The following is a 19307-nucleotide window of genomic DNA, read 5'->3' on the forward strand; positions in this document are numbered from 1 at the left end:
GAGGAAAGAAACAATAAAGGTAAAAACTCTAAACCTAATTGTCATCATTGTGGAAAGGACATACAGCTAATTTTTGCAAGAGTAAGAATGCTAGTAAGAATGCTAAGCCAAAGAACATGACTCATTGTCAAAGTGCAACAAATAAGGTCATTAGGCACATGAATGCAGAACTGAAACCATGCATGTACCAAAATTTGAAGGACGCTACTATAATTTTCAGAAGTTTGGACACAAAGCCTTTGAATGCAAATTCAAGTCCACTTGGTCATCAAACAAGGGAAGAAGCCATGAAAATTCCTATAATTGGGATTACAACAATAGACATAGCTATCATTATTGCCAAGAGTATGGATACATCCCTAAGAATTGCATAAGAACACACTTCAGTGGTAGCTACAACAAATGGTTGAGTCAAACTACATGCTTTAGTTTTTTGAAGACTGGTCATATTAGCAAGCATTTCCCAACAAGAACAAAGGTACCTAACTCAAAGTTCAACAAAGGAAAGGGCAAGGTAGATGTTGAGCACATCAGAGAGGAGATGAACAAAACATGGAAAAAGAAAGATGGATGCAGCCCATCAAATGAAGGGATTACTTCACTTGATAGGTCAAGTGATCACATCTCAACAAACTAAGCAAAAAGAGGTATGTGGGACTAATATTTAAATGCTTCATCATACATCAGTTCCAAGATAAGTTAGTACTATAAAGGATAAATTAGCATGAATAAAGATGCAATTCAACAAGGAAAAACCAAGGTTAAATCTTTAAGTTTTCATCTTACTGTCAAGTACAAAAAGTCCTCTTCAATTGCCGAGTAAAATCTAGTGTGTGTCGAGTTGTTAGCCAAAGCTAGTTGAAGTCGAGTCAGTAGTAGTTACTAAGTGAAAGAAATTTCCATAGAAGCTGAGTAAGGGTGATTCTAATAGCTTTCGAGTGATGGGAAAACCAATGGATGCCAAGTGAAAAAGAAATTGCATAGAAGCTAAGTTTAGAGTTGTACATGCACCATGCATTATATGCTATATTTTGAAAGGGTATAAAGTAGATTTTCACTCTTTTTTGGTCATTACAAACATAGAGCAAGAGTGAGTAGAGTGAAGAAACAATTTTCAAGCAAGAACAAGTAGGATTGAAGCATTTGCATGAATTCTAGCAACGATCAAGCATCATTCCATTGATCTAGAGGTATTCTTCACATGTCAAGTTATGCAGTTATGCAATTTACATATTTTTTGATACCCTAGTTTACAAAATGGCCTCTAGTTATAAGAATCCTAAGGATAATGAACCATTTGAAGTTCAATTAGTGAGAAAAAAAGTTAAGCAACCAGATTTTAGGGCCATGCCAAAGGTTGCATACAAAAATGACCCAATGGGAGCATTATCTATTATTCCACCCAAGGTCGTAATTGTACAAGATGTAAGGAAATGTTATAACTGCAAGGTCAGAGGAATTGGAGACATGGAAATATGTTAGGCATATGATAAATTATGTGAAAATGGAGTGTTAAAGGAAGAGTTCAAGATTGTTGAGAGAAAGGGACTAACCCATGCCCTAGATTTCCCCACCATTTTCAAAATCAAATGGATCAGAATTGTCTTAAGCAAAATCCATGATGGATGCCTATGGTTAGAAGGTGGGCCCATAAAAATTTCAAAGAGAATAGTACATAGGGTTACAGGATACCCAACCCTAGATTAGCCAAAGACCCTAAGGAGTGATTCTAAAGAAGTGATTGAGCGAAATATAGGGTCAAATTGCAACAAGAGAGGAATGACCATTGATACTATCAAAGATCCACTTCTTGAATTTGTAGTGAAGGTCATGTCACATAAATTATATCAATAAAGTTGACTAAATAGTGTTCCTTGTATAGCAGTTGATGTAGGATATAAGATTCTGAAGAAAGATCATACTTATGATCTTGTAGGACTACAGTTGCAGCAAATAATGGAGAATTTAGGAGCAATAAGGAAATTCCTGTTTCCTTGCTAGAGAAATACTATAATGATATTTATTTCTTGGTAGACATTGACTACACCTTCATCTAGGCTATAGTACCTAGAGTCAGATGGATAAGGCCTTTGGGTTATGAAATCAACATTTATGAGGCATCAGCTGCCATCACTGTACTACTTGCAAAAGAAGATGACAAGTCAGCAAAAATATTTGGTAACTATGATGTTGTCAAATCAAAAGTTGAGATGGAGTTGAAAATAGCCTCAACTCTCAAAAATAAAGATAAAATGGTGCGGAAGCTAAAAGCCAAGTTTGGTAAAGGAGCTGAAGGCAATGATGGAGATGATGATGATGATGATGAAGAGGAAGAACAAGCACAAGGCCAAGAGCCTCTTGTCCTAACCAAGGCATGGGTGAAGATGATGAAGAAGAAGGTGTCAAGGAGGAACAAGTTGAGGAAGCACTAGCCAAACAAGAACCAAAGAAGAGAAAGGCTAAAACATAGCCTACAATTCAGCCAAAGGAAAAGAAAATTACAAAACCAAGCCCTACAAAGCCTACTACTCTAGCTACAAGAGCCAACATAAGGGCCACCACTCAAAAGGCCAAGGAGAAAGTAAAGGAAAAGAAGAAGGCTACTGAACAATAAGGTCCTATGCAGAAGAAACTAAGGATAAAATATGTTGCACAACCTAAGTCTGATAATGAAAGGATCGAGTCAGGAGACACAAGCTAGTTCAGAGTGGTAAGTCATGCTCCCAAGTCTGATATTGAAAATATTTGTGATAATGTTAGGGATAATGCAAACTTAACTGGTTTGAAAAACATTGAATTTAATAAATTGAGTAGAGAAGATCAAAATAAGGTTGAAGAATCAGTGTATGCCATGATGGAAAAATTCTAGAATACCCCTCTTGAATTTGACAACACAATGCCCAAAGACTTGTATTCAATAGTTGAGAATAAATGGCACTATTGCCTAAAATGGAGAAGGAAATAAGAGAATCTACATTGGCACAAGTGATTTAAGAATTGTCAAAAGGGAAAATAACCAAGGCAAATAAGAAACATGGTAGCAAATTTGCACCCAAGTATAGAGCCTTCAACATACTTCAAAACAAGATTGAAGATGTTGTAAAGAAATCCTCTCAAATTTGGAAGTTGATATATGGCTTGACTACTATCAAGGAAGGAGAAGAGGATCCCTTTGAGGGAAGGAACAATGAAGAAGATGAGGATAATGATAAGGAAGGAGAAACTGAGAAGAAAAAGGGAGATAACACAGTGGAGGAGACACAACAAAAGGGAGATGAAATGGAAAAAGTTGGGGAGTAGCAAATAGAATAGAGTGTGCAAGACACACAATTGCCACCATTAAGCCCTCCACATGACACAAACACACCTGTAGTCACAATAAAAGTGAAAGATGTTCTTGACAGCTCAGCTCAAAATGTCAGTCCACTAACTACAAAGGATCTAAAGAATATCCTTAACCAATCCACATTACAAGCTAAATTGCATGATAATCCAATATTGGTCAGTGTGGATGTGCTACAGAAAGTAGTAGCCGACATAACTAGGGACAAAGTGAACACATAAGAACCACCTTTTGCCATCCCTATAGCTACTAGTGGTCAACCTTCAATGCAAACATCAAAGGATACATCAGCAAAGTTTGAAACCACAGTCAAAGTTGTTATGATTGAACAATAGACTTAGACTACAGAGGAGCCCACACAGGAATAAGCAGCACAAACAGATGCTTCTATGCCTAACACACAAACTCAAGGTGTAGGACAAACAATTATGATTGAACAAGAAAAAATAGAAGAAGACAAACACATTCCAAAGGAAAAGGAGCACGAAGCCATTCAGACATTAGTTAATTTACCAACAACTGGAACTCCTACCAAATTTCTTCAAAGGCTGAGCACTAATGCAATGCCACTTCAAATTTATGCACCAAGCTCGAGCTTAGCAAAGGTTGCATGGGTACTTCACTATGGAGACCCAACACTAGATGAAAGAATAGTTATACCAAAATATGACTATGCAATAATGAACCTAAAATAGATCAATATCATACAGAAGGCTTTTCAAAGAAAGAAAAATCAAGAGATACTCAGGAAGGAGTATAAAAAAAGGCAAGCACTGCATGAGATCAAAGACATCTTTTTATATGCCTTTAGCTTGCAAACCCTTGATGAAACCAAGCCTATATTGGAACAATTGTCAAAAATTGTTGAATAGGTGACAAGTGAAGACTAGGAAACCAATGTAAAACTCATAGAATAGTCTGAAAAGAAATGTCAAGGTAAAGTAAATGAGAAGATATCTAGTGGAATAGCACTATCACAAGTGGAACTCGCTACAATGATTGAAAAAGTGAAGAAGGTACTTGAGAATATATTTTCACTGTACACAAAATTGTGTGGCCCCACACTCTTCACACAAGAAATGAGCCAGATAATTCTGATTCTAGAAAGAAACTTGAAAATATCTGGTATGCAATTACCACAAAGTCTAGCTCAGAGTGAGAAGCACTTTCATTCAACGCTTCACACACAAAAGGAACTAGTTGTACTAATAGTAGAAGAGGCTAACACAAGAGCCAAGCTAGTCCATATTCAAGCTTCCCTTACCCCCCACATGGAAATATTATAGAAGGAACTAGCCTATGCAGAAGTAGTGCTAAAGAAAGATCCTAATAATTCAACATTGGACGGCTTAGTTCACCTTGCAGTAGAGATAGCCATCCAAATCAAATCCTTAGATGTTGCAATAGACAACTAGGATGCTATTCTCAAGATTGCAATGGAAGTGAAAAAGAATTTTTTAGATAAATACACAATCAGTGTATAGACCCTTTGACATAATTGTGAAAAAGAGGGAGATAAAGATGAAGATAGAAGCCAGGGGGAGATAAAGGAATCAGGAAAAGAGAAAACAAAAGTGGGAGTAATAAATAGTAGAAAAGTAGAATCAAGGCATATCATATCATATCAAATAAAGAGTATCAGAATGATTGAAGACAAATCTACTCAAAGAGAAGACACATTAACCCAGGGGGAGTTACAAAATTTTGATGCATATTGTTCATTACAAATTTTTAAACTTTTGAACAATTTTGAAGTTTTGTATATATGTCAAACTAGATGTATATTATACTTGGGGAGATTATATTCATCATGTATAGTTAAGTATTTTTGCCACTCATGTCAAAGGGGGAGATTGTTGATCTCAAATTGGTTTTGATAATTGAGTGTCAACACACTTAAGATTTTTACTAAGTTCATGCCGATCTAGTAACATAGGTAGAGTATATGTATAGATGTTGAGTAAATCAAGTGCTGAGTAAATAGTAAGTGTTGAGCAGTTGAAGTGTTGAGTGAATAGTTGATGCCAAGCAAGTTCAAATGTCAAGCTAGACAGAATTATAGTATGTGTCAAGCATCAGTATTATCAAGTGTTGAGTAACACAGAATGGACCTAGTTGTTTGTGATGGCACAAACAACTATATAAACAATTTTTGAGCTAACTTATGGATAGATCTTGAAGCTTTGAAGATAAGATAAAATCTATTTGGATTCCCTGTGCGATCAACATGCAACCAATCAGCAAAATGAAAGGAATTGCCTAGGAAAAATGAATTAATCTCAATCATAGATTCATACCTAACCCTAAGCCACCAAAGTCTTTTTAAAAGGGAGAAAAAGCCCCATAATTCAATATGAGAGAAGAGAATTAGAGAAATTATGTGAGGAGGTGATGCTAGCAAATATTTTAAGGAAGTGAAAGGGGTGAAATGATCGATATACATTCAAGGTGACTTAAAAGAAGGACAAAATTGTAGAATCTGTTTGCAGAATAGAGGATTGAGGGTACAAAAATTCCATATCAAATCAAAAAGGATCAAGATGGACTGAATTGAGATCTAAAATCACCAATACTAGATTATAAGTAGTCAAATCAAACATTCTACTGTACTTTCTAACAACTGTATCAGCAGGATGAAATCCTTTATATTAAGGCTTACTTAATAGTCATAGTGAAATCCTTTTACAGGGTGACATTCCAAGTGAGTGTTCTAAATTCCTTTAGCTAGGCACACTTTTAACAAGGTGTTAAAATCTTTTAATAGGGTGGGATCTAACAATCCTTTGTAAGCCTTTAATAGGGTAGGCCTTTCTCAAGGCAGATCATGAGAATGGTCAAACTATGTAACCTTAATAGGTGAACTTCATTGTTGCAGTAGTGAAGAATTATGGGTGTCATCCCCACCTTATTTTTACCTTCTCAATGGAGGGTTTCTAGGTAGTCATATCTATTATCAAGTATTTATGTGGATGCATTTACTTTACATGTTATTTAAATATGTTTATGCATGCATTATTTTAAAGTTTAAAGTTTTATTGGTTAGAGATTAGTACTTCTGATTCATCCCCCTCCCCACTCAAAAGTATACATTCCCATTTGTATTTCCAACATGGAGAAGGTTAGTAATGAAGACCTAGATACAAATGCCAAATTACTTGAATGGTTAGAAAAGAAGTTCCAAAACAAAGTAAATGAGAAAATATCTAGTGATATAGCACTAATGCAAGTTGCATTGGCAACTAAGGTTGAGGATGTGAAGAAGGTACTTGAGAACATATTCTTATTGTACACAAAATTATGCAATCCAAAACTCTTCACCCAAGAGACTAGAAGTCACATTTTGAGTCTAGAGAGCCAAATTTCTACATCAAGTGCAAGAAATCTAGCTTAGAGTGAGAAGCATTTTAGGACATTGCTTCAAACACAGGGTCAATTGTATTGACAATAGATGAGGCCAACATAAGGGACAAACTAACTAGCATCCAAGAAACCCTGACCCCCCATATGGAAATAATGTACAAGGATCTAGGTTATGTTGAAACTCTAACGAAGAAAGACCTTAATCTTTCTACCTTAGATGGTCTAGCTCACCTTGTTGTTGAGCTTGCAATCCAAATCAAGTCATTTGATGTAGCATGTGAGAACTGGGATGCAACTCTTAAGATGATATTAGATGTCCATAAATCTGTTCTGGACAAACACATAATTAGTGTATAGCTCATTGACATAAGTGTCAAAGAGGGGGAGATATATATTGTTGGGGAGATAAATAGAGAAAAGGGGGGGAATGATGTAAGAGAATGGGGGAGAACAAGAAAAGAGAGAAAAAGAGAGAAAAGCATCAACATACAGAAGTATTAGATGAAAGAGGATCAACATGAAGTCAAAGTGTATCAGCAAAGACACATTTACTCAATAGGAGTACCTATTTTTGGATACAGAATAGACATATCAACTCAGGGGGAGTTATCAAACTTTAAGATGTCTAAGTTATTGCAAAATTTTGAATTTTTGTATGTAAGCAAAGTTGAGACATGTTATGCTCGTAAGATTAAGGATAAAAATGTATACTCTAAGTGTTTTTGACACTCATGTCAAAGGGGGTTATTGTTGATCTTATATTGGTTTTGACAAATGAGTGTCAACACACTTAAGTTATTTACTTAGTTCATGTCGAACAATTAACATATGTTGAGCAAATCATAGACCAAGCTAAGTCATAGTGAGTGTCGAGCTACTCACGTGTCGAGTCACTCAACTACTGAGCAGACAATATATGTCAAGTGGTACAGGAGCTGAGTAAATAGTAGATGTCAAGCAATGTAGGTGTCGATTCATAGTAGAAAGATTAGTGCTCAAAGACTTTAGATGCCGAGTGACACAGTTTTGGCATATTTGTTTGTAATGGCACAAACAACTATGTAAACCATTTTTGAGCCAACTTAAGATTGAATTTTTATATTTTGGAGACAAGGAAAAATCTCTAGTTGGATTCCCTATGCAATTACATGCAACAAATCAAAAAATGGAAAGGATTAAGCGGCAAAATGGATGAATCTCAGTTGTAGATTCATACCTAACCCTAAGTCACTGAGTCTTCTTAAGGAGGATGAAACTCTAAACTATCAATGTGTGTGTAAGGAATAGAAGGAGTGAAGAGAGAAGTTTTCATGCCCAAACAGAGCATTCATGGTGGCTTAGAAGTTATGAAGTGAGATTGAATTGCATAAACTAGTTAGAGAAGAACATAAGATAGAGAAGTGTATACAACATAGAGACATCTAATTGAGAAGGATCAAAAGGAAAAATTCTTAGAGGTGATCTATTATCAAGCAAGTAAGTGCTAACCATAGGATCAACACCAAGACATTCTAATAGGTGATTTCAGTCAAAATATCTTAACAAAGTAGTCCAAATAGGTTGTATGAAATCCTTTAATAGGGTGCTTACTTAGTTGTGAGTTAAAGTCCTTTAACAAGGCACACTTCTAATAGGGTGTTGAAATACTTTAACAAGGTGAGACCTAATAGTCTTTGTAAGCCTTTAACAAGGTAGACCTTTCACAGGGTAGATCATGACTCATGATCAACACATTGTAACCTTCATTGGATACACTTTATTACTACATTAGTGAAGATTTGTGGGTGTCATCCCCACCCCAATTTTTACCTTCTCACTTGGAGGGTTTCTAGGTAATCATATCTACTGTTATGTGTGTGAATGCTTACATGTTTACATGATTTAGATGTATATGCTTTGCATGTTATTTCAATTTACTTAGTGAATGCATGAGATGGATATGTGGTTAAATTTTTATGGGTCCAATTTTAAACTACTAATTTACACACACACCCCTCTCAAAAGTTTACCTTTCCTCTTGTATTTCTAGAAAATATATCCAAGGATAATCATATACATGCCTTTTTTGAACAAACCTTGCCCTATCAAAAGCTTGTGCAAATAGATGACAACTAAAACGAACACCTCCTTTTTCTCTATTGCTTGCGATAGTTTTTGAGCTCCAAGAGTATCATACATTGATAGGTTTTGATGATCCCTTAGATTATTGAGACTAAGAAGACCTAGTTAACATTCACTTTGTTTGCAATTAACGCATGATATTCATGTGAGCCTAGATGTTAAATGATGATGATGAATACTCACCATCTACTATTAGCTCAAGTGGTGACTAAAGGTCTTTAGTGCACATGTTCTTAGAACAATATTTTAAGAGATCTTATGGGATCTTAAGGGAGCTTAAGGGGTCCTAATGTCCCTTTCGACACACTATGACCTCTCATGACCCATTTTTGCACATAAGACCCAACCAATTTGCTCTTTTTTCTTTCTCTTGCCACTTTGAATAATTTTGTGAGTTAGGATTCAATGGTTGCACAAAAGCTTCATGAGAAATCCAAAAGAAATATTCACTGCATGGGAACAACAATATTTATCCCATATGGAAGACCTAGTTAACATTAACCTTTATTATACTTAACATATGATATGCATGTGAGCCTATGTAAAATAATGATGATGAATACTAACCATCTACTAGTAGCTCAAGTAGTGATAGATGGTATTTAGTGCACATGTACAAAGAAACAATATTTTAAGGGATGGTATGATGATTACTGAGATTATTGAGACTGGGAATACCAAGTTAACAATGAGCTTGGTTTTACTTAACACATGATATGCATGTGATCCTATGTCATGAATGATGATGAATAGTAATACCATCTACTAGTAATTCGAGTAGTTGTAGATACCTGATACTTAAGGTAATATATGCAATATGGATTCCAAGGATCACCCAGCTTCATAAAACAAGAAAGAAAATATCCCACCATAGAAGTAGTGTACAAACCTATATAGTGATCATATTGTGCTGAAGATGGCTTCTAATATTAGATGATGATGATGATGGTGATGAATACTCACTATCTACTACTAGCTCAAGTACTGACAGAAGGTCTTCAGTGCACATGCACTCAATTTTCTTTTTTTTAGAGAAATCCTATAGGATTTTAAGGGGTTCTAATGTCTCTTTCAACACATTAGGACCCCTCATGATCCCTTTTGATAAATTAGAACCAATAAGTCTCTAGAAACACTTATATTTGTCAATAGAGGAGATACATCGATTGCATCTGTAATAATCTTAGATATCTCAACTCAATTAATGTCATGTCAATTTTGAAGCTTTCTCCTTGCTAGACCTCCTTGTCCACTTATAGTGCCTACATGAAAATAGAAATCCAAAGTTCATTGATAAGCTCTAAAGATACCTTTAAAATAAGGTGCACTAAAATACAACTTAACATGATTTTATAAAAAGATATAAGAGGGATGAAAAAAATATATATATTATGGTTGTCAAAATCCATATCAAATCTTTCTTGATTCAAAAATATTATTTTTATCTTGACTTGATACCCATGTCCATCTCTATTAGTTTGTTCTTGTTCTTTCTCTTACCACTCTGAAGAGTTTTGTGAATTAGGATTCACTAGTTGTACATAAGCTTCATGAGAAATCCAAAAGAAATATTTATTTATTATAAATAACAATATTTAACCCATACTACATACCCCATTAACATGCAGAGTCATAACTACACACTTTGACCCAAATACTTATAGAAATTTTTTTTTACAATAGAAACAAGCTCTCTATGTGTTTACAAGTGACAAAATGATTGCAACATATTAAATTGAGTGTACTTCATATGATAAAGATGGTTTCATTTTCATGCCCTCCAAATCTAGTGGTGGCAACATATTGATAGGCTCTAATGATTCCCGAGATTGTTGAGACTAGGAAGACCTAGTTAACATTCACCATGGTTGCACTTAAAACATGATATGCATGTGAGCCTATGTCAGATGGTGACAATGAATAATCATCATCTACTAGTAGATCAAGTAGTGACATAAGTTCTTTAGTTCACATGTACTTAGAAAACTTGTGATGAAGATGACACCTACAACTACTAGACTATCATGGAAAACTTGTAATGAAGATGAAACATATAACTACTGGACTGACATGGAAGACTTGTGATGAAGATGACACCTCCAACTACTAGTCTATCATGTAAAACTTATGATGAAGATGACACCTAAATTCACTAGTGCGCTTATCAACATGTTTCATTATTTCAAGATCTACACTAAATTGGCTATCACTGTCGAGCATGAATTTTTCTTTCATCTTGGCAAGAGCTCCAATAATTTTTCTAGTAATTGGAGAAGAGTATTTTTGTAGTTTTCCTTTTTTTTCATGCCAATGCACCCTTGGCTTAAGTTAAGACCCTTCTTCCTATTTTTGACAAACACAAAAAACCCATCACTAAATTTTGCTACATGATAAAAATCAAAGAGAAAGTTGAGTAAAATGAATTGACGTGTCTAGGATCCTTCATAGGAAGTCTCTATCATATCTTCAAAAGATGATTTATCTTCAAGTTCAACTAGAATAAAATCTCTCTCTTATATACTGACCTTACATTGTATTGTTTCATTGTAATTAGGTCTACCCTATAAGGGTCACCATTTGGATGAACAACAAACTAAATGATTCCAAAACCCATAGTTTGAGATCAAGAAGCCAAACTTTCCTTGATAGAATCAGCATTTGAATCTTTGTATAAAACCCATTGTGCATCATCCCTACACCACACTCTTTCTTTGTATAAAACCCACCATGCATCACCCCTCCAATCATTTATTTGATGAAATTAATCCATTTTTAGGTAGTTGCTTCATTAATTGGTCCTAATTAGACCTCTAAATAATTGACTATACCTTTTTATAGACATGACACAATCATGTTATATCTCATAAAGTCATACTAGAGATAACATGACTGCATTATGTCTAGTATGATAGTTTAGTCATACAAATAATAATATGATCATGTTTTGTTAATAAAAAAGAAGGATCATGTTTGGGCTTGGTAATAGGTCTATTTAACTACCCAAAGTCTTGGGTTGATGTGTTCCCTCCATTTTCTATTGGTTTAGACATTTTTTAAACTTCTAACATCAATTCCTATCTTTGATTTCATCTGGTTTGCAAATGGTGAAGTGGGTATCTCTATAATTACCACCATAATTGCACACATTTTCTTACCTTTCTAACAATATAAATTTTTTAAGTTTTGGACAAGATTAACATTGGGAAGTTGATTTTTCTATATTAGTTTCTTGACAATTATGTCAGATATAAATCTACCACTTTTTTAATGACTTTTGATCTACATATAATCAAATGGAAAATAAATTACATATTATTGTTCTACACTTGATTCTATACACTTTTTTTTTTTTTAAAGGTGATGATTTTAGATTATTTTGATGCAAGGTTTGCCTAGCGCATGAATAGGTACCTAAAATTCAGGATGGAGTCACTTCAAACAATCATAGAAAAAAACTACTCATAAAAAAATTATACAAAAATACACAACTTCTAAATCTCACTTTTACCTATCATCCTACAAAAGGGTTTTCAAAATTTCCAAATATAACTATATAAGTTTTGTTGAGTGCACAAAAACAACTATGTTAAGTTTTTTAGCAAAAAATAGGAATAGTTTTTTGCACGTGTGACATTTGACCCTCTTAGACTTATCCATTTAAAAAAAAACCTTAGTAGTTTAGAAACTAGATTTAGAGTATTAGAATTTTGTGTTTCACATGTTTTCTCATTTTTAGTGCATGACCCTCAAATGGGTCTTCCAATATTAGGTTTACCTAATTTCAAAAAAAAAATTGTTCGCCTATATCCCCTTTTTTGCATGTTCCATCTTGGTGCACTTATCCTTATAGGTCTTAAGTCTATAATAAATTTACATATCCATCCTCCAACATTGCGATTAGTCCTAAACAATGGTTTTCTTTAAGGGGGTCCTTGAGTAGTGATAACCTTGAGCTTTTTTCTCCACGTCACCATGTTATCTTATTGTTTTGGGCCTATAGATCAATGGGAATTCAAGACTATGACAATCTTCCTCTTTGAATAACTAGTTTACTTTATCCTTGTGTGTTTGAAGCACTCTTCTTAGGGGAATTATGGATTGAGTGTCCCACTAGATTATAGTTGTAACACCTACCAATGAACAGATCAAAGTTTCTTCCTCCAAATTTCCCTCTTCCATTTGGTTTTCTTCCTCTGAAGTAACCTCTAAAACCTTTATCTCCTTGTTGTTTACCTTAAAGCCTCATCCACTTTGGGCATTTGGTATTTGAATCCTTCTACCAAGACCACCTCTACTTTTGAAGTTTCTTCCACCCTTTCCTCTATTATGTTTATCTTTTTTCCTCTTCAATTGATCTTCTATGATCCTTAATGACAATAAAAAGAAAGTATATATTTAATCTAAGGTTGGGAGACTTTCTCATCTTGGATACTATATTTTAATCCATTAATATATCTCACATCCATTTTCTCTTCTCCTTCATGATGTTTTATTATGAGGTTACATCTATGAAACTCTTTAGTGTGTGCATCAACATCCATATCCCTTTATTTAAGGTTCTATAACTACCTATACATCTTGACTTCATAATCATTAAGTATAAATTGTTGTTTTATCTTTGTGACCATTCTATTCCATGAAGAAATTAGATTCTTCCCCTCTTAAATTTAGTATCGTATTAGATATAGTTCCACCAAGTAAGGTCTGATCAGGTTTCATTACTGACTCTGCAATCTTCACCCTTTGGTTCTCTAGGATCTCTTCATATGGATGTTGTACCTTCTTTCAACTGATCTCTAACCTTAGCTCAATCTCAGATCATAGAATCAGGTTATCAAAATTTGCTTCTGCATATGATACAAAACATCACATATTACTTCCAATATCACTTGACAATAATCTTGCAAGATGTCTTTGCGTAAATACCATGCCTTTTTACAAATTGATTCTAGGTTGGCTAAGACCAAGATATACTTTTCCAACTTAGATAAACATCTAGGATGTTGGCCCTAATTGGTCAAGAATTATTTTGTAAATAAAATAATTCCTTTACATTTAATTTTGTTGCTCTATAAATCTTACATAACTCTTTTCTGTATTGTTTGTACTAATGTGTGAGGTTATACACATCATCATCAACATGTATACTATCTCCATCTAACCTCTCTTTCACATATAACATTATATAAACAAGTTATACATCAAAACAATACACTGTTGTAAACCAATTTCGTACTTAGACAATTTTCTAAGCACCAAAAGCTAAGTATCTTTATTTCTAAGGTTTTTCTACAACATGTACATCATGTGTTTCCATTAATGACATCAATTAGATCACTACTTATAGTCAATTGTCAACAATCTCCCCCTTTGGCATTGATGGCAACAAAGTAAGGAAAATTGGCTAAGTTACAAAAACTTTATCAAAACTTTCAATACTTATCATCTATTACATATACTTATATTACAAATGCTCCCCCTTTAGATGTGATTGCTAAATACATAACTTAATACAATTTTATTCTACAACTTTTCCCCCTTTGACATCAATGACAAAGATCGAAATGTCCAAAAACTACCAAAAAGTGTTGTCTATCTGTTGTTAAAAATTTTTAAAAATAAAAAATTGTCAAAATTTCTATCTTGTTGCCTAAAGCTAATATTATCTTCATAGAATCATCAAAGTTTTCCTTTAGAATATTCATACCTTTCTTCCATGTGTCCTTTGTTTCTTTGACAGTAGTGAGCATTACACATAAGGCATATGATGCAATCTCAACTGCATTAAGGTAAGAGTAGGTAAAATTGGAGTAAGTGTCCTTTTCTTTGAAAAATTCCTCCAATTGTCTCTCAATGGATGATATCTTCAGAGAAATAGACTCTCTGAATTCTGATAGTCTTCTTAAAACTTTCTCTTTTTCAAGTTGCATTTTCCTGATGTATGTGTGAACACTAGCAACTTATCCTTCAAACTCATCAACTCTACAAGAGGGTTGTTGTATCCGACTAGTTAGAGCTTCCAGTTGACTTAGCTTCCCTTGAATCTTACAATCCAAATATTCAGTCAATGTATGAGATAAAGTGCATTTGATGTATAGTACCTTGCCAACTTGTTGACATCTTCGAAGTTCCTTGATACAAGTATCAAGACTCAGCAAATCATTTCGAATGTTTTGACAAATGGTTCTAAAAAGATTAGCATCGTGTGAAATTTGAGCCTTAGACTCAGTAACATTCAACAAATTTGTAAACTCATCATCAAATTATTTTGCAACTACTCTGGATCTCTTTTTGGGGTCTGCTTCTATATGTTTGGTTGCCAGAGTGTTGTGCAATCTGTCAGTCACCTCCATTAATGCTCATTGTAAAATCTTAATTGTTTTGTTCTTCTCAATTAACTTGTTCAAAGATGAGATCAAGTTAGATTGATCATCATCATCACCTTTAAGGTTATTAAGAGATATAGGAGTGGATGAGCTAGATGCTTTCACCTCATCTTCCTCTTGTTTCTGCTATGTTGCCTTTGTTGATTTTCTCTCTTCTTCTTCGTTCTCCTCTCTTTCCTTTCTTTCTTTTTCTTTCTTTTATGCTTCTTTCTTTCCTTCTTCCAACTTCTTCTCTTTTTCTTCTTCTCTCCTCTTTTCTTATTCTTTCTATTTCTTCTCCTCTTCAAGCAATTTCAACTTGGCTTCTTAAATCTTCTTCTTTCAATAGGGTTAGTATTTCTAGACATTCTATTATTTCTTTTATCATTATCATATTTAGGTTTCTTACAATAAATTTCTTTATGACCACTAACATGACAATTATGACGATAAAAATTTGTAACATGATTAAATAACTTATTTGTACAATTTCTTTTCATATGACCTATTTCATTACATGAAAAACACTTACCTCTAAATTCATACCTAGTTTCCTTAGGAGATTCCACTTGCTTAGGTTCGTCCAATTTCAAAATTTCCTTATCTTGTCCAACTTCTTTGGATTTATTAGAAAATTGATTGGATTCATTCTTATCATTAGATTTATCTTTTTCTTTCAAATCCGATCCACTTTCAAGTTTTTCTGCAGACACGTTAAATAGGTAACCAAGACTAGTCTTATCATAGGTAGGTCTTTGTATTGACATTGATTCATCAAGCTTCTCTCTGATAGTATAAAGCATTTCAAGCTATATCTTGCACTGATTTAGTTCACCTTTCATAATAGTGTTGTACTTATGAAGTTCTTCATGATCTTCTTTTAATGTTTCAAATTTAGATGCCCTCTTTGCTAGACTCACTCTAAGATTTAAATTTTTAGTCTTCAAATCAGATTCACCTTTGCTAGGATCATTCTTCAAACTCAACTTTAGATTGGTAATCTTCAATTCATGTTTCAAGATCTTGTACTCTATCTTCAGTTTTGAATATTCATCATCACCAGTTTCAAATCCAGTAGATTCAAGCTTGGATTTGAGATTTTCAATCTTGTCCTTCAACTGTCCAAGGTATACTTTGGAGTCTTCATATCTATCTTTTAGCTTATCTCTTTCTTCAATAAGGAGATCAATTTGTTCAAGTGCCTCTTCAAAGTTCTTCATCAACTATTCCATATCCATAGGGATCTTACTCAAGTTGTTAAGCCTTTTCTGAGTAACTAAGCTCTTATACCAATTGTTAGAAATAGAGAATATTATTGGGGGGTGTTTGAATCAGTATTCTACAAACTTTTGTTGACAAATGGATATTATATATTACTTTCAACCATGCATAAAGAGAACTCATAACACCATATTTTGTTAACTAGGGAAACCTTGGACAAGGGAAAACCTTGGTGGGGATGATACCCACTAGATGTTAGACTAATATAAATGTTCCTTGTTAGAGGATGGACCATGTTAGGACTCTATAAAAATATTCAGTACATAGGAGTCCATATTAGGAGATTTTGAATCCCTATTAGGAGTTTTGGTACAATGTGTGCAAGAAGAGCTCACTGCCCAAACATGCACTTTCAATTACAAGAAGAGCTCACTGCCCAAACAAGTAATTAAAGTTCCTTGAATGCAGAAGTATGGATGTCGTACCTTCTTTCAACTGATCTCTGACCTCAGCTCAATCTCAGATCATAGAATCAGGTTATCAAAATTTTCTTCTATATATGATACAAAACTTCACATATACAACTTTCGCATATTACTTCTAATATAACTTCACAATAATCTCATAAGATGTCTTTGCATAAATACCATCCCTTTTCACAAATTCCTGCCAGGTCGGCTAAGACCAAGATATACTTTTTCAACTTAGAGTAAACATCTAGGATGTCGGCCCTAATTGGTTAAGTAATTATTTTGTAAACAAAATATTTCCTTTACCTTTAATTTTGTTGTTCTATAAATCTTAGATAACTCTTTTTTGTACTATATGTACTATTTTTTGATGTTATACACATCATCATCAACATGTATATTGTCTCCATCTAACCTCTCTTTCACAAGTAATATTATCTAAACAAGTTATACATCAAAATGATACACTGTTGTAAACCAGTTTCATACTTAAACAATTTTCTAAGTACCAAAAGCTAAGTATCTTTATTTCCAAGGTTTTCTACAACATGTACATCATGTGTTGTCATTAATGACAACAATTGCATCACTACATATAGACAATTGTCAACAATAACACTACATGTCATATCAACAAGGTGCACAATCTAAGAAGGAACAATAAGGTATATCACCATATTACATTATGTAACATTAAAACCATAATATTGTAGACCAGTTATTTTTTCAATCAATGATTTCAATGCCAAACCAATTTAACAAAAGGATATAATCATGTCACATTCCCAATCAAACTACAACTAACTTCAACAAACTGATACTATAATGCCCCGCTAGGGAACCCAAAAGAAATTAACCTAAAGTTTCACTAAGTTTGCCAAACTTTTTTTGTTTGAAAGATAATAACTTAACAACAGAAATCATATAGTGAAAACAATAACATACACATAAGAATATACCATAAAATAGATTACAACTCTTAAGGGTCCCATGATGTTGAATCACATTTAAGTTCAATTAATACTAAAACCAATATATAACACATTCACGCTAAAGAATAACTACAAGTACGAATCTATTTAAATAATATACAATTATCTCAAATGCCACTTGGCAATAATCAAAATGTACAATCATCCACTATACAGATCATAGGGTATGAAAGTCTGAAAGAATGTACATAATAAAATAGATTACAACATCTCTTAAGATCCATGAAATAAAATACAATATAATATGTATAACCTTCCATCATAGTACACAAGAACATAATGAAAGGAAATGTAGAATAGGAAATTCTAGCCACAACATCGAATTGACAAATTTCGATGGTAAAAGTAAAAAGCACTACCACCCGACCTCGTAAAAACTTGAAAAGGGTCCACTCCCACCGTGGTGAGGAGATAGTCTCAAGTCCCAAACAAGAAAACAATACCAAGAGCCAAAATCAACATCTAGGTCAAGGAAAACCTAAATGAAATCTAACTCAAGGTACCAAGACATAAGTGACATCTAAACCCAGAGGCAAAAATGACGTGTAGGATATCTACTATGTAAGTGGGCAAGTGTCATTGCATGAGTCAACTCTAAGGCTACCATGTTAGCCTAACTAGACTTTGGCCCCCTAATGACTCTATGTGGCACTAGTATCCTTTTATACTGACAAGACATACTAATGAAGCAAGGTCACAACCAAGCATCCTCTCTACTCCCATCCTAGTTTACACTAGCACTCGAGGCATGAGAAAAGAAGAACAATGACTCTTGTTAATTCATTTTACTCTCATTTAATGTAATGTTATCACTTATTAAAATAATCTACAATGAGTTACCCAGGAAGCCTCTTTAGGGCTTCGGCCTCCATTGCAAGCCACTTCCCAACATGACATATAGATAACCTACCCTAAGCTTAGCAAAAGAAGAAGGTCTCATAAAACCATAAAATATCAATTAGTTCTTAAACAAGAAACTAGAAATCACTGAAATAACACTGATAAAAAATCATAGGTTTCATCAATATGGTCATCCTAATAGGACTGATCTAAAAATAAGTACACATAAACCAAATCTATGACATCACATGACATCACCAAGAAGAATAACTCCCGGCCTCTAGTAGACATCCTAAAATTGGTCAATATTCTAGGTCAACCCCAAACCCAACATCCAAGAAAACATACAACAGACAGTGTCATTTCATAGTTTTGTTCGGTTTTGAAAACACATAGTTTGAGTTAACAGTAAGGTTCTAGTTTTCATTTCATTGTAAGTTTTCATTTTGATAAAATTTACAATTTTCCCCTTACAACTCAATCCATTTTCACTTTTAAATTCGATCACCCAATTATCACTAATTCACAAAATCATGTCTCTACTAGGATTATAAAACGAATTAAATAATTGTTATTAAATAATTAAATAATAATC

The sequence above is a fragment of the Cupressus sempervirens genome, chromosome 2, assembly GCF_028749045.1.
Source record: "Cupressus sempervirens isolate cs-2001-9-10 chromosome 2, ASM2874904v1, whole genome shotgun sequence".
Lineage (NCBI taxonomy): Eukaryota > Viridiplantae > Streptophyta > Pinopsida > Cupressales > Cupressaceae > Cupressus > Cupressus sempervirens.